We start from the raw sequence: 18,046 nt of genomic DNA, 5'->3' as shown, positions 1-18,046 counted from the left end.
TAGAATCAGGGCCAGTGTCTGCTGGAGGACAAAGAGTTGGCAGCAAAGGGGGTGAATACACCCTGTACTCCCTAATGTAAGTGGAAACTTTAGGAAACCATTTCATCCCTAATCTTCATCTTCTGTGCTGCTTAAGTATTGACAAAAAAGCCTTAAATTAATATGTTGTTAGAAAAGTTAATATCAAACCATTAAATGTGATGTCTGTCTGATGACTATATAAGTACACTATACAATAGGGAGGGAACAGGCCTGATCATGTATGATTTATTTGTTTTGGGGATGTTAGCAAGGCTTTACTCATCTTTAATTGCAAATCATTATTTTAATGACTGAATATGGTTCTTCTCAGCATGTTGTGCTGCATGCAGAGCTGTTGGAAGCTTTCCATCATTGAATGACACTAGACAACAGCTCAATGCATTTAACAGAAACATAATTTTTTAAGAAGTAGGCAGGGGACAAGCAAATGAATTAGGAGTAGGCCATTTGACTTCTCATTAGGCAACATGATGGCACAGTGGTTAGCACTGCTGCCTCACAGCTCCAGGGATCTGGCTTCAATTCGGCCTCGAGTGACTATGTGGAGTATGCACTTTCTCTTCGTGTCTGTGTGGATTTCTTCGGGCCATCGAGTCTGCACCGATGCATGAAAGACACCTGACCTGCCTACCTAATCCCATTTTCCAGCACTTGGCCCATAGCCTTCAACGTTATAACCTGCCAAGTGCTCATTCAGGTACTTTTTAAAGGATGTGAGGTAACTCACCTCTACCACCCTGTGTGACAGTGCATTCCAGACCATCACCACCCTCTGAGTAAAAACGTTTTACTCAAATCCCCCCCTAAACCTTCTGCACCTCACCTTGAACTTGTGTCCCTTCATAACTGAGCTGAGGGGAACAGCTGCTTCTTATCCACCCTGTCCATGCCCCTCAGTCTTCTCTGCTCCAGCGAAAACAATCCAAGCCTATCCAACCTATTTTCATAATTTAAATGTTCCATCCCGGGCAACACCCTGGTGAATCGTCTCTGCAACCCCTCCACTGCAATCACACCCTTCCTATAATGTGGTGACCAGAATTGCACGCAGTACGCCAGCTGTTGCCTCACCAAGGTTCACTGGCCTGTAGTTCCCTGGTTTATCTGCACAACATTTCTTAAATAGTAAGACAGCGTTAGCTGTTCGCCAGTCCTCTGGCACCTCCCCCATGGCAAGTGAGGAATTAAAAATTTGGATCAGAGCCGCTGACATTTCCTCCCTTGCCTCCCACAGCATGCTGGGACACAATTCATCTGGACCTGGAGATTTGTCCACTTTTAAGCCTGCCAACGCTTCAAATACCTTGTCACTCCATATAAACATTTGCTCAAGAACAGTCTCTCTCTCCTTCCCGTGTCAGCATGGGTCTCACCCCCGCAACCCAAAAATGTGGAGGGGAGGTGGATTGGCCACGTAAATTGCCCTTAATTGGGAAGAATAAGAATTGACACTTTAAATTTAAAAAAAACAAAATTTTAAAGAACAGTCTCTCTTCCTGAGTTGCACTTCTACCTCTTCATTCTCTTGGCGAAGACAGATGTGAAGTATTCATTCAAAACCCTACCAATGTCCTCTGGCTCCATCCACAGATTTCCTCTTTGGTCCCTAATGGGCCCGACTCTTTCCCTGGTTATCCTCTTCTCATTGATATACTTACAGAATATCTTGGGATTTTTACTACTTTTACCAGCTAGAGCTTTCTCATATCCCCTCGTTGCTCTCCTAATTGCTTTCTTAAGCTCCATCCTGCATTTTCTCTACTCCACTAATGCATCTACTTATTTGCTCCCCTTGTACTTGCCTCTCTTTTCCCTCTCATCGTAATCTGAATTTCTCTGGTCATCCATGGTCCTCTGGGTTTGTGACTCCCTCCTATTACCCTAGAGGGAATATGTTGGGGCTGTATCCTCCCTATTTCCTTTTTGCATGCACCCCACTGCTCTTCTGTAGATTTCCCCACAAGTAATTCTTTCCAGTCTACCTTGGGAAGATCCTGCCTTTTTTACTAAAATTCACTCTGCCCCAATCCAAAAACTTTTTTTACAACTTGTCTATTTCTTTGTTCAAAAGAAACTTAAATTGTACCATGTTGTGGTCGCTATCACCAAAATGCTCCCCCACCAACACATCAACCACCTGTCCGGCTTCATTCTCCAGAATTAGGTCGAGCACTGCACCGTCTCTTGCTGGACCCGCTACATATTGAACTCAAAAGTTTGCCTGTACACATTTTAAGAACTCCACTCCATCTCAGCCCTTAACATGACGACTATCCCAATTAATGTTGGGAAAGTTGAAATCATCTAGTATAATTACCCTATTATTATTTTACACACCTTTGCACATATTTACTCCTCAACTTTCCTCTGATTATCTGGGAGTCTATAATAACCACATAGCAATGTGGCTGTCCCCTTTTTATTCCTAAGCTCTACCCACAAAGCTTCAGTTGATGCCCCTCCCAAGGCACCCTTACTGCAATAACTGGCTCCTAAACTAATAATGCAATGCTTCCTCCTCTTTTACCCCCTTCCCTGTCTCGTCTGAAGAATCTATATCCCGGGATGTCTAAAGATGAACAGATTAGGATGTGGGGATACGTGGATAGGGTGGGGGAATGGGCCTAGGTAGGGTGTTCTTTAAAAGGGCTGGTGCAGGCTTGCTGGGATAAATGGCTTCCTTCTGCACTATAGAGATTATCAGAAGTCTGCTCTGCCAATAGATAAGATTATGGCAGATCTGATTGTGGCCTCAAATCCACATTCCACTTACCCCTGACAACCTGAGCCTCCCTTGTTAGTCAGGAATCAATCTAATTCAGCCATAAAAATATTCATTGACCATGCCTCCATTGCTCTCTGGGAAGAGAGTTTCACCGACACGCATCTCTCTGATAGATATAATTGGGAGACCCTTTATTTTTAAACTGTGCTCCTTCAATCTAATCTCTCCAATAAGAGAAAACATTCTGTCAGTATCCACCCTGTAAAGTCCCATCAGGATCTTATATGTTTCAATAAGGCCACCTTCAGTTTTTCTAAACTCACATTGATACACACCCAAACTGTCTAACCTTTCCTCAAAAGATACACACTCCCATCCCAGGAATTATCGAGTGAACCTTTACTGGACTGCTTCAAATGCAATATTGTCCTTTCTTAAAGAAGAAAAACACAACTGTACACAGTGCTCCAGATGTGGTCTCACCAATACTCTATACTATTGGAGCAAAACACCCTTGTTTTTATGGGCTCAATCTTACCATGTTTTTTTCAAAGAGTCAGACTCAGACTGAAACCAGCGTGTAGCTCTCCAGTTGCACAAACCAGTTTTCTCTCCAGATCTTGAGCCTCAATAAAACGATGAGTGGCCATGGTTTATGGCGCTACTCTAGCATAGCAGGGCCTGATAGATCCGGCACCTGGCTCCACAGAGATCGGGGTGCCATCTTTAAAGGGGCCCTGATCAGAACAGAAGTGTTAATCTGCGCCCGCACTCCCACACACCAGAGAGGTGTCCCTCATGATATGAATGTAGAAATTGTCATATATTATATTTTATATTCTGTTGCAATAATGTTATTAAAAACCATGGTTAAAATACACACAGGCAGTGTGCCTGCTAAAGCTGTAATTAAGGAGTCGTAAAAGTGAGGTAATCACTCATTATAGCCACTTACTTGGTTACAGATAACGGGCAAATGGGATATTGTAATGATTGCTCGAGGTTCCCTGATGAGTACATAATTTATGAGCAATTGTGTTTAGTCCTAGATAAGCAGGTCATGGAATTTATTGGGATACAGATTATGTAATTAACGGGAAGAGCCAGGTTTGTCATGGTGGAATTAACAACTGGCAGTGCCAACCTGTGCTGGGGCGCTGTCAAGGGACAGGGCTAGGGTACTGCCCAGATGTCCCTCTCCCCAGGGATCCCCTCAACTGATCACATTAAAAAAAAACTGTTGTAAACCCTACTGACGTGATGTTCCGTCGGTGAGGTATGAATATTTAATGAGGGTAAATCATGTGGTTGGTTGGGGAGGGGGGGGCCCGTTAATAATATTAACATTTATTATAATTCATTTAAATAAGGTTCCAACCCTTTGTGGGCATGAACCTTGTGACATCACTGGCGAGGGGTGGGAAAATCGGGAAACGTGATTCTCTCTGGATTTTCCGCCCACCATTCTCTCTGTAATTCACCCCCATTATTACATTCCCCGCAATAAACAAAAACATCCCATTCGTGTTCCTGCATACTAATCTTTAATGATCCATGTGTCAGTATAATTAGATCCCTCTGTACTTCAGGGGAGAAATTCTCCCCCAACGGCGCGATGTCCGCCGACTGGCACCCAAATCGGCGCCAATCAGACGGGCATCGCGCCGCCCCAAAGGTGCGGAATGCTCCGCATCTTTGGGGGCCGAGCCCCAACATTGAGGGGCTAGGCCGAGGCCGGAGGGATTTCCGCCCCGCCAGCTGGAGGAAATGGCGTTCGTTGCCTGGCGCGGAAAAGCGGCGCATGCGCGGGAGCGTCAGCGGCCGCTGACAGTTTCCCGCGCATGCGCAGTGGGGAGAGTCACTTCCGCCTCCGCCATGGTGGAGGCCGTGGCGTGGCGAAGGCGGAAGGGAAAGAGTGCCCCCACGGCACAGGCCCGCCCGCGGATCGGTGGGCCCCGATCGCGGGCCAGGCCACCATGGGGGCACCCCCCGGAGTCAGATCGCCCCGCGCCCCCCTCAGGACACCGGAGCCCGCCCACGCCGCCTGGTCCCGCCGGTAAATACCAGCTTTGATTTACGCCGGCGGGACAGGCAATTTCTGGGCGGGACTTCGGCCCATCCGGGCCGGAGAATTGAGCGGGGGGTCCCGCCAACCGGCGCGGCCCGATACCCGCACCCGCCCAACCTCCGGTACCGGAGACTTCGGCGGGGGCGGGGGCGGGATTCACGGTGGCCAACGGCCATTCTCCGACCCGGCGGGGGGGTCGGAGAATGACGCCCCAGAGTTCTGCAATCCCCCCACAAATAATTTGCTGTTTTTTTATTCTTCCTGCCAAAGTGGACAAGTTCACACTTTTTTACAGCATACTCCACCTGCCAAAATTTTGTCTACGAACCCAACCAATCTTGTATTCCTGATGTCCTCTTTGCAACTCACTTTCCTACCTACCTTCATGTCATCAGCAAATCTAGCAAACTATGAATTTGATCCCAACATCCAGATTATGAATATATATTGAAAACGGTTGATGCCCCACCACTCATTCCCATGGCACTGCACTCACTACATATTGCGAAGCTGAAAATGATTATGGCCACACTTTGCATCCTGTTAGCTACTGAATCCTCTGCCATGAGCTCTAATTTTGGGGAGTAACCTTTGATGTGTCAGCTTTTCAAATGCAAGGTTCACACAGTGAGCTGGAGGGACAAGGCCTTAGAAAGTTGGCAATGCCAGGAATGCTGAGATTGGGGCGCTATATTTAAAGGATGCTCTGATCTCCTATTTAAGAACAAAGAACAAAGAAAATTACAGCACAGCAACAGGCCCTTCGGAACTCCAAGCCTGCACCGACCATGCTGCCCATCTGAACTAATAATCCCTACCCTTCCAGGGACCATATAAAGAACAAAGAGAAGGCATTCGCCCCCAACCTCCCACAAGAAATATGGAACTCCTCCCCCTCCCATAGACATCGAGACTCCCAGACAGACACAGGAAGCCCCCACCCCCCATGGATAAAGTAAACCACGCAATTGCGCTCCCCAGAGGGCTCCCTGGCAGTGCTATTCCTGATTTTGGCATCGGCCGATGGAGAATCCCATCCGAGGTCTTTATATAAAGAAGATTGAAATATTGTGGCCAACACCTTTGCAATTTCTACCTTCACTTCCCTCAACAACCTAAGATGCATCCCATCTGGACTTGGTGACATATTTACTTCAAATCTTGAAGCACTTCAAATCGTTTTTGTATCTCCATTTTTATCTCATGCAGTATCCCAGCAACCTCATGCCTATCTCCGCAACCTCTTCAATCCCTTTACATATCTCCTCTTCCTTCACTCAACCTGTTGTGGTTTGGTCGTGGTACCTTTCAAGATCAATCATTACACAAGTAGACACAGGAGGTGGTTGACATCACGGGCGAGATTTTCCGGGCCGAACTCCCGCTGCTAGAATGCCCATGCCGCCTTGTCCCGCCGGTAAGAGAGGTGGTTTAATCCACGCCGGCGGGACAAGGCGGCGCGGGCGGGCTCCGGGGTCCTGAGGGGGGCGCGGGGCGATCTGGCCCGGGGGGGTGCCCTCATGGTGGCCTGGCCCGTGATCGGGGCCCACCGATCCGCGGGCGGGCCTGTGCCATGGGGGCACTCTTTTCCTTCCGCCTTCGCCACGGTCTCCACCATGGCGGAGCCGGAAGAGACTCCCTCCACTGCGCATGCGCGGGGATGCCGTGAGTGGCCACTGACACTCCCGCGCATGCGCCGCCTGGGAATGTCATTTCCGCGCCAGCTGGCGGGGCGGAAATCAGTCCGGCGCGGGCCTAGCCCCTCAAGGTTAGGGCTCGGCCGCTCAAGGGGCGGAGGATTCCACACCTTTGGGGCGGCGAGATGCCAGACTGATCCGCGCCGTTTTTGCGCCAGTCGGCGGACATCCCGCCGATTACGGAGAATTTCGCCCCAGAACTGTCATTTATTGCTGTTGTTAGAATACCTTCTGACAACTTACCCACCACAGACATTAAGCTCACTGGTCTGTAGTTCCCAAGCTTTTCCCTGAGTGATGGGCCATGGGATGGAAGATGATGACAATTCGCTCTGGAGAATCATTCGGGAGTCGCTCGTGCGTGATCTCCGAGTTGGAGGCCATTGACAGAGGCCCTCCCTCGCGATTCTCCTTGCAAAACTGGCCGCGTTCCCGACGCCGTGGTTCTAACCACATATCAGCCGTCGGGAACCTCAGGTGGTGTCCGCGGCCGCCATGGTGGGGGACAGGGGGATCGATCACTGGAGGAACCGCATGGACGGCGAGGGGTGCGATCGGGCGGCACGCACCTGCGAGCTTTTGATTATGGTCTGCGGTGCGAGTCCTCCATGTCGCACGGCACGGCCGCCGCCGTGAGCGGTCTCCCGGCCGGAAGTGCGGGGCCCCGTATCCACAGCCAGAGCTGCGAGAAGCACTCCGGGTTCCTGCCAGCCCCTGCAGGTAGGAGAATCACTCAGGACTTTCTTGAGGAAAGTCCAGAGTGAAACTGCAGCGTTCTTTCACTGGAGTGGGAACATAGCCCCATTTTTGGAGAATCCAGACCCCGGTCTTTAGAAAGAGGGAGATGTCAGGCCGGATTTTCACTCCCGAGCTAGGTTATATGAGTTGGGAAATTTCTGTTTTCTTTGTTAGGAAGGCAAGTGGAATGTTGTTGTTTGTTGCAAGGGGAATGCAACGTAAAAGTTGGGATTTTGTTTTACACCTGTTGGTGAGACTTCATCTGGAGTATTGAGTACGTGTAGTTTGGGTGCCCTTATTTCAGAAAGGATATAAATGTGTTGGAAGAACCTCGGTGAAGTTTCACTCAACTGATTCCTGACATGGGGTGGAGGAGTTATCCTGTGAGGAAAGTTTGGACAGTTTGGGCCGTTGTATCTGTAGTGATCCAGGAGACACAAAGATAAAGGTTGAACCAAATTTATTTTAATTCAGAAGCAAAGCCGCACCCGCAGCAGACAACACTAGTGTTCCAATGGGAGACTAACAGGAACTCCCAGTCTGGGAGGGTATTTGAAAGGCTCTATAACAGGTCCAAGCTGGACAGGACTTGACTCTTACCATGGGAACCCGTATTCAACGAGTCCCACATGGAGATCAGTGAGTGATTCCTCGTGATTATGATCACATTATCCATTGAGGTTTAGCCCAAATGCCATCAACTTCGGCATGCCCGGAAGATGATCTTATTGAAACATTTAAGATCCTGAGTGGCATTTGGCAGGGTGGATGTGGAAAGGGTTGGATTTTGTTCCCTTTTTTGTGGTCTGTGGAACCCAACCTAAACTAACTGAATGTTGTCTGAATTCACTGAAAATCTTGACCACAATTGAAGTATGTCCAAGCTTTCAGCAGAATAGGGAGAGCTGATTAAAAAGAGCGGACATGAAAAATGACTCCTGTGGCTCGTCCCTATGTTTAGATTTCCAGCATCTGTGGTATTTTGCTTCTGTTTTAGGACTTTAATGGGATCCTGGTTTAATATTTGGACAATTATCCAGTCTGTGATGCCAACACTTTGTGCCAATCCACTGTGTCACCAATCTTCATTTTTCAGGATCACAGTGACGCTGACCGCATGATAGTTCTTATTTATGATCAGTGATTCCGTATGAGGACACCCAACTGGCTGAAATCCAGTATTCTTCACAAATATGGAAATTCCCCAAATTACAATATCTAAAGACTTGAATCAATAGAGGAGCTGGAATATATTTCAAGCTACATTTTCTTAGTGGTCTGGCTGGTAAAATGTTTATTTCTATCATGACCCAAGCCCCTCGGCTCAAGTTCCACTCTTCAGCATGTAACTTAAGCTGAGACGTCAATCTTTTGGGAGAGGTGTTACAAATCGATTACCAGCACAATGTAAAACCACGGTACTGGAAGGAACGCAAGGAGCACAAGGGAGTGGGCCAACATTCCCCCCTCGGTCAACAGCACCAGGAACAGATTAAAGTGCCGTTCATCTCACTTGCTGTCTGCTGGAGCTAGTTTGTGTGTGAATTGATCACTGTGTTTGTGCAGATAACAGCGAGCTTCACAAAATAACTTACTGACTGTGAAACACTCTATTGCTGCCTCTGCGATGAAGTGCTACACAAACGCATGCTCTTTCTTAATGACAAGAGGATAGCTAAAAGTGCTCCGTCTTCATTTTAATATTTAAAAAAAAACAATTTTTGCATCCAACACCAATTTGTACATCGGCACTAGAAGGGCTTGATAGACTCATATGACGACTTTCAAAGACTTGCTCATTTGATGTTTATACTTCTCAGACCGGCCTCTCAAGGCTGCAGGTCACAGACAGGTCACTTCAGTTTGAAGTTAAGTCAGTCAAACACTATAGCCCTGATATTCTGTGTCTCTGCTTTAAACAGTAAACTACAACAGACATGAGTGCAGGTCGCGAATAGGTCACCTGGAACTGTAGATTGCAAAGGTGGAGAAACTTTGATCGTGTGTGTCTCTATACAGCACTGTATGTGGGGGGTGGGGGGGCTCTCACTGGGGGGCCTCTCACTACTATTAAACTCAGCATTACTAATCTTACATCATGGGAATCTCGTACGCATGCTCCTCAACAGGAAGTCTCTATTTTCCTTTACAACAGTGGTAGTGGGATGAGGATACATCAGGGAGGCAGTGTTGCCATGGCAACATGTGCTCTCCTCCTCCAGCTACACTGACCCTGTATCAGGCCCAGTGCCCTCATGAAACTCAAAAGTTCTAAGATGTTATCACTCTAGCCAGTTCTTTACTACCTACACTAAGTTTTCTCTCTGCCATTCCATCCAGCATCATCTTTTCATTCCTCAGATCCAAAGTATTTCAACTTTCATCTGCCCACCACTGATAACAATCCATCCATTAGCAGCTGTGAGTGTCCCTGTAGTTTCTGCACCTCAGTCCATTTCACCCTGTCGCAAACACAAAAGTTCAAAAGAATTGGTCATTTTCCTGATGGATCCAACATTCTGCATAAGTGGCCCTTTTGTTTTTATTCAGTCACTGGCACTTGATGCCATCTCTTCCAATGACCTTGAGAGACCTGGTGGCGAAACAGAATACCTTGCTTTCGCTCAACATTTTGTGATACCCATGTGTCCTTAGTGCAATCAAAGCACCCCTACAGTGCAGAAGGAAGACATTTGGCCCATCGAGTCTGCACCAACCTTCTGAAAGAAGACCCATTTCCCCGCCACCGTGCCAACCCACCTAACCGGCACATCTTTGGACTGTAGAAGGAAACAGGAGCACCCGGAGGAAACCTATGCAGACACGGGGAGAAAGTATAAATGCCACACAATCACCAGAGGCCGGAATTAAACCCGGGTCCCTGGCACTGTGAAGCAGCAATGCTAACCACTGTGCCACCATGCCACCCTAATTGTACTACACCTCGTTATAGCATGTTGAGACTCAGAACTCTCAGAATGACCAACCTCTCATCATAGATGAGTAACTCAGCAATCTCACTGAGGTGTCCTTTCTCTTCAGAGTATTGGCTGGGAATGGGATTATGTGGCCTGCAAACGGGCCATCCTTTCACACAGCATTCTCTGATCTGAACACATTCTTCATCAGGTTTCTGTGTATCTGTGATTTTGTTGAATTGCAGCTGGTTGCTGGTAAAAATTTGGCTTTGTTGATGCAAATGTTTCCACCTCTTCAGTAAGGACAGTAGGCCTTACCATTGGTTTATGGGACTAAGTATTTGCTGTTTTCCTGGAACATACTCTATCTTTGCATCAAAGCTCATCATCATCCTCAGTCTGAATCGTTGCACTCGTGGAGGCATTTTTTTGATAATTTCTTAGAATTAGAATTTATGAGTGTCACGAAGAGTTGTGGTCTGTCTCCATCTTGAAGTGGAGAACAAGAACGATTCTCCAACCCCCCCGCCGGGTCGGAGAATCGCCGGGGGGGGGGGGGGGGGGGGGGGGGGGGCTTGATAAGGTTCCCCACGGTAGGCTACTGCAGAAAATACGGAGGCATGGGATTCAGGGTGATTTAGCAGTTTGGATCAGAAATTGGCTAGCTGGAAGAAGACAAAGTGTGGTGGTTGATGGGAAATGTTCACACTGGAGTCCAGTTACTAGTGGTGTACCACAAGGATCTGTTTTGGGGCCACTGCCGTTTGTCATTTTTATAAATGACCTGGAGGAGGGCATAGAAGGATGGGTGAGTAAATTTGCAGATGACATTAAAGTCGGTGGAGTTGTGGACAGTGCGGAAGGATGTTACAAGTTACAGAGGGACATAGATAAGCTGCAGCACTGGGCTGAGAGGTGGCAAATGCAGTTTACTGCAGAAAAGTGTGATGTGATTCATTTTGGAATGAATAACAGGAAGGCAGAGTACTGTGATAATGGTAAGATTCTTGGCAGTGTGGATGAGCAGAGAGATCTCAGTGTCCATGTACATAGATCCCTGAAAGTTGCCACCCAGGATGAGAGGGTTGTTAAGAAGGCGTACGGTGTGTTAGCTTTTATTGGTAGAGGGATTGAGTTTCAGAGCCATGTACAAAACTCTAGTGTGGCCGCATTTGGAGTAGTGCGTGCAATTCTGGTTGCCGCATTATAGGAAGGATATGGAAGCATTGGAAAGGGTGCAGAGGAGATTTACCAGAATGTTGCCTGGTATGGAGGGAAGACCTTATGAGGAAATGCTGAGGGACTTGAGGCTGTTTTTGTTAGAGAGAAGAAGGTTAAAAGGTGACTTAATTGAGGCATACAAGATGATCAGATGAATAGGGTGGACAGTGAGAGCCTTTTTCCTCGGATGGTGATGTCTAGCACGGGGGGGACATAGCTTTAAATTGAGGGGCGATAGATATAAGACAGATGTCAGAGGTAGGTTCTTTACTCAGAGAGTAGTAAGGGCGTGGAATGCCCTGTCTGCAACAGTAGTGGACTCGCCAACACTAAGGGCATTCAAATGGTCATTGGATAGACATATGGACGATAAGGGAATAGTGTAGATGGACTTTAGAGTGGTTTCACAGGTCGGTGCAACATCGAGGGCCGAAGGGCCTGTACTGCGCTGTAATGTTCTATGTTCTATGGTTCAAGATCACCAAGGATATCAGCATTCCAGGTAGCTTCTGCTTGGTTCCGAGATCTCCAAGGCTATCAGCGTTCCAGGTAGCTTCTGCTTGGTTCAAGATCTCCAGGGATATCAGTGTTCCAGGTAGCATCTGCTTAGTTCAAGATCTCCAGGGATACCAGTGTTCCAGGTAGCTTCTGCTTGGTTCAAGATCTCCAGGGATATCAGCATTCCAGGTAGCTTCTGCTTGGTTCAAGATCTCCAAGGAAAGGCATCTCAATATCTTTGATATTTTCAATTTCATGGATTTGGCGACCTTTCGGAGACTTCTCTTTTTGCTTATTCTGTACAACTTCTTACTGCAACACACAACGCAAAAGCAACCCTTCCTTCTGCAAAAAAAGGATATAATTCTCCCATCACCCAAAAATTACTGATTAATTTTACTCCTTTATCTAAGCTTGCTGCTCAGTTGAATTTCCTTTGTGAAGGTTAAATCATCTCTTGACTACAAGCGGTCAGACAATGCTACACCCGGGGCAGCACGGTGGCACAGAGGTTAGCACTGGTGCCTCACGGCGCCGAGGTCCCAGGTTCGATCCCGGGTCTGGGACACTGTCCGTGTGGAGTTTGCACATTCTCCCATGTTTCCGTGTGTTTCGCCCCCACAATCCAAAGATGTGCAGGTTAGGTGAATTGGCCGCGGTAAATTGCCCCTTAATCGGAAAAAATGAATTGGGTACTCTAAATTTATAAAATAAAATAAATAAGAAAAAGAAAAAAGAAAAAAAAAGACAATGCTACACCTTAGACTTCGATAACAATTCTGTCCCTGATTCATCCTTTGAGCTGCCATATTCACAGGCTCTCTGCAAGTCTATACAGATCATTGATTAATGTATTGATACTTCCCCCTGTCATTGGGTACACTTGTTAAATTAGCATGCTCGACAATGGTATTCTTTTGCTGACTAAAGTAGGCACCAAGTACTTATACCACTTCACCATACACAGCTTTTTCTTCATGGATCCTGTAGCCATGTAAAATGGCTGCGTTCCGATAAATCTGGCCAAAACCCAGTTTAAAACGGCTAACCCGAAAGACTGCTGGGAAAAGCAGCCAAGAAGACACAAGCAGGCAGCTGCAGACAGTTTTGCATATTCGGCTCTGGGAAGGTAGCCCAGATCGATACACAGATCGAACAGCCCATCAACCCAGGTATTCACAGTTGCATTCAGGACTGTTTGCAACCAATCTATTCAGACATCCACAGTTAAATCGGCTATCCCCGGGAACAATTGCAACATATTAGCAATTGAATACCGGGCCAGACCTGTCGGCGCCTGCAGTGGCCGAAACAAAGACAGGTGAGCGACCACCCCCCGATCGAGGAATCGCCTCACCATTGGACACATCAACCCCAGAGATTGGGGACAGAATCCAATCACTTGGGACTCAGGGTCAAGGGCCGCCCCGGGAGGTGGGAAGCCCCTGGGCCCTATAAAAGTGAAGGTCCAAGTTCAGATCTCTCTCTCTCTCATCTTCGCCTGCTCGAGACCTTCGCAAGACCAGCTACCGTGTATAGTAAGTTAGAATCCAGCGATCGCTATCCGGTAGAGACACCTAGCCACCGACCTGTAGCAGTCTTTTGAATCCCGCGGGCCAGATTTGATTGGACAAGCCATTCGTTTCCCTGACCTGGTGGGCTCTTCCTAAGTTAAGTATTGGCCAGTAGTGATAGGTTTATTATATAAATAGTAGTATTAGGGTATTAATATTGCTTGTTGTATATAATAAATGACTGTTGTTTTAATCCTTACTAAGCGGTGTGCTGTGTTATTAATCATAACCTGAACTTGAACCACGTGGCGGTATCATAAAGATACCTGGCGACTCATGAGCAAAGGTGACCTAAACAGAGCAAATAGACTAAGGTTAAAAAGAGCAACAATCCCTTGTCTGACTAGAATATCCTCTGTGCAGCCACACATCATATACAACAGCGTACTGACCTGCGCATCACTCAGCTTTGCTACTAGGCCTGATGCGGTGCGATATCTGGAAAACCTTTGGTGCCAATTCAGCCATGCTTCTGCCTGGTTGAGACCCATGACCTACCTGAAGGTTTCCAGCAATGGCAGATCTGCTTCTTTTTTCACTTGCTGCCACCATATCATATTCTTATTTGTGCTAACACAAATTATTTACAGAGTCTGCTGAGGTAAGGAAAACACGAACTTTATTCAGGGACCACTCAATGTGACTTCATCTTGCAATGAGGTTCAACATGAGAGCGCAAGATGATGTGACAATACATCACTTCCAGTGATGGCGTACACTGCGTCTCAACATGTCACACAGTTAGAATTGACCCCTTATACTACAAGAAGCACCAGCGTGATGAGTGAATTTGCCACATAGAGACAACATAGAGATTACACCACAGAAACAGGCCACTCTACACAACCAGCCCATTGTCAGTATGATCTGGAATGCAGAACGGTGCAAGTAGAACCAATTAAAAAGAACATTAGATAAATATTGGAAATGGAAAATATTGCAAGGCTCTGGATAAAGAACAGGGAGGTGGAATTAATTGAATGGCTCAAAAAGCCAGCACAGACATGAGGGGTTAAAAGGCCTTCTCTGTCTTGTATCATTCTATGATTCTTTGCTTTTTGATTGTTCTTCCATAGCAACACAGACTTTTAGAAAAAAATATTTAATGAAGATGAATGTAGTTGACCCATGCCTCTAATGAAATGTGCTCCTGCGACATACAATATTAAAAATATATTTAGATGTCTGTTTGTGCTCCACATGAGCTTGCCCACATCCCTTTTCATTTAAACCCTGTTCCATCATCATTGTCTATTTTGCTATACTTACGGTGCACTTTACTATTCGGCAGGTCCTTGTCCACTGCTCTGGTTTCTCACACAGTGACTTGGCCTCGAACTAGCATGAGAACAGTTCCTGCTAAGGCCATATGTACCAGTTCAGAGTGTTGGCTCTGTGATCCCCCCCGTGTACCCGCACAGCACTTTCCGATTAGAAGCCTCTGAAGTTCATCAGTCTTCCTACAATCCCCTTCGAAGAACCAGATCTCACTGTGAAAAATAAAACCGATCGGGATCGGGAGGCCTCGCAGCGAGAGGTGCAGCAGCGACGTAGCGAGAGAAGGATGGAGCTGATTAAACCAGCCTTGTATGATTCATAGACTGACTTCACTCATTGAACAGATTTAAACAAAACAGCTCTTTCATATACACAATGTGTCAGCGTTAATTATCTTAGATCAAAATCCATCTCCTGGCACACATCCTAAAGTATGATGCCACTCATCATTTGATTGGCGTTCAACTGGAGCCCTGCCAGGAAATGGTGGGTGGCAAAGCTCTAATGTTGGATTAGAACGGCACTGTATATCCACTCAACGTCAGTTCTTACAACATGGTAAGTTAGAGGAATTTATGGGAATCCGGAATTAAACATGCTGGTTATAGTAATCAGTTACATCTGCCAGTAGTGGAGACATCAGCCTCTACCCATTGAGGCATGCCACGTTACAGAGTGGCATTGCAACACTCATCATTAGCATAGCAATCCAAAAGATTCCCTCTCCCAGGTGAGCAGCTGGAGTTGGGTGGAGGGAAGGAGTTTGGATCCATTTCATCCCTCTTAATAGAAGGCCATTTGATGTCATTAATTTTGAATTTTGTTTTCTCCAGTTACAAAAATCAAAAACCAAGCTGCCTAACTTCGATCAGTGTCAAACATTGTTTAGGTTTGTTAGTATCAATTATATTATTAAGGGTAAGAGAAACAGGTGCTGGCTATTTTCTTCAAGCACAAAAATAGGGGATAACTGGGACACTGGGTTGAATGGGAGGAGACTAAACATCCTGAGACCATGGAAGGTGCTCGGTAAATGCAAGTTTTTTTATCTTCCTAGAAAAGGTGCAAAGTCTAAAGATGAAAATACCATCAAGAGGCCTTGACTGCAACAAGAATGACCACAAAAAGCAAGAAAACGACCTCAGTTGACTCTGTGGTGTCCTAGCCATAAAGTTACAGGACGAGTAATCCAGAGACCCAGGTTCATGGGGACGTGGGTTCAAATCCCATCACGGCATCTGGTGGAATTTAAATTCAATTCATAATTCTGGAATTGAAAGCGAGTCTCAGTAACGGTGACCATGAAACTCTCATTAATTGGAATGAAATAATTCTGGTTCATTAATGCCCTTTAAGGAAGGGAATCTGCCACTCTTACCTGGGCTGGCCTACAATGTGACTCCAGGCCCACAGCAATGTGGCTGATTCTGAAATATACTCAGTTGTATCAACCCACTACAAAGTAAAAAAGGAATTAAAGCAAAAGACAACGGCACATCCAGCCCTCTCAATCTATACCATGTGGACTGCAGCAGCTCAATAAGATGCATCACCACCATCTTCTCAAGAGCAATAAGGGATGGGTAACAAATGCTGGGCTCGCCAGCGGCGCACTCGCCCTTTGAAATTTTTTTAAAAATGAAGCTTAAAGTCCTTCGATAGTCCAAGGTTGATGCCTATTAAACATTTCGCTGTTGGGAACCAGGAACAAAAAGGATTTGGTGAAGTAATGGGGGGAAATGGGGAAGGAGTTAAATTGTTAGAATTCCATGTTTAGGACTGTATCAAGTTAGACGGTTGGTTATTGGGGGGGGTGGGGGGATGGGGAGGACAGAAAATCCTTTTTATTAAGTAGCCAGTGAGGCTACCTATTCATCAAATTTGGTAGCCTGCCAAAAATCAATGCAATCCAAGTTCTATGATAATAATCAAGTCCATTCAGTTCTTTAGTATTACTAGCGATACTTCTAAGGCCAGTAACAATCTCCATGTGGCAAGAATGGGATTTATTTGAGAACATCTTACTGCATAGAGATTTTTAACTTTCATTGCAGTAATCACAAATCCCTGATCCAACCTCCACATGGTGCGAATGAAATCTATTGAAGTATGTTTTTTTTCACTTGTTTGAGTGGACATTCAGTGGCACGTTGAGCACTTCCAGATGGGCAGCTAACTCAAGTTCCCACATTTGAAATGTGTAGCTCAGCAGCCTCTGGGCTAATGGGACATCATAGCCTATTTACAAGAGTGTGAAGCACTTTGCCACAGGGATTCATTGAAGCAGTTACTGTTGAATTTGTTCATGCTCCACACCAGCTTCCTCCCACCTTAATTAATTTCATTCTTCCAACATATACATCCCTTCCTTTCTCCTGTGTATGCTTACCACACTTTTCTTTCAAAGACATCTGTACTATCACTTCAAGTATTGTAAATGATAACTAATTCCACATTCTCACTGTTCCCTGGTTAAAGGTATTTCTCATCTCTGCACCTATCTTGAGGCGGCACGGCGGCACAGTGGTTAGCACTGCTGCATCTGAGCGACAGGGACCCAGGTTTGATTCCGACTGTCTGTGTGAAGTTTGCATGTTCTCTTCGATTCTGCATAGGTATCCTCAGAGTGCTCTGGTTTCCTCCCTGATATACCTTCAATTCACCGAGAGGCAGAGAGAGCGAGTGAACATTAGGCTTTATTAATCATGAACTTGCCTAGCCAGAGTCGGTTGTACAGATAAATGCCGCCCACAGGCGGCCAGTCTATATATGGCCCCGGTGAGGGCGGAGCTAGAGGCATAGCCCATCGGGGTTACAGTACAATACCTGGAAGCAGCTCGTATCACCACTTCAAGGTCATAGGTTACAGTATCATACATGCATTAGGTGAATACATTCACCACACTCCCATCGTCCAAAGATGTGCACGTTAGGTGGATTAGCCTTGCAAAATTGCCCCGTAGTATCCAAAACGTTGGTAGGGTTATGGGGTTACAGGGATAGGGTGGGACAGTGGGCTCAGGTAGGGTACTGTTTCGGAGTGTTCGAGGTGCAGCCTTGATGGAGTCTGCACTGTAGAAATTCTATTATTCTATCTTCATAATTTAAAAGACCTCTATCATGTCACCTTGCAGTCTTCTCTTTTCTAAAGAAAAAGGCTCCATCCAGTTTGGGCTGTTAAAGCAAAGGAAAGTAGGGAACTATGGACAGAGAGGTAGATAGTAAGGATAGTTTTGAGCAAAGAGTTGGAACAGACGTAATGGACTGAATAGTGTTTTTCTTTTCTG

The sequence above is a fragment of the Scyliorhinus torazame genome, chromosome 12 (assembly GCF_047496885.1).
Source record: "Scyliorhinus torazame isolate Kashiwa2021f chromosome 12, sScyTor2.1, whole genome shotgun sequence".
Taxonomy (NCBI): Eukaryota; Metazoa; Chordata; class Chondrichthyes; order Carcharhiniformes; family Scyliorhinidae; genus Scyliorhinus; species Scyliorhinus torazame.
This window is presented reverse-complemented; position numbering follows the sequence as displayed.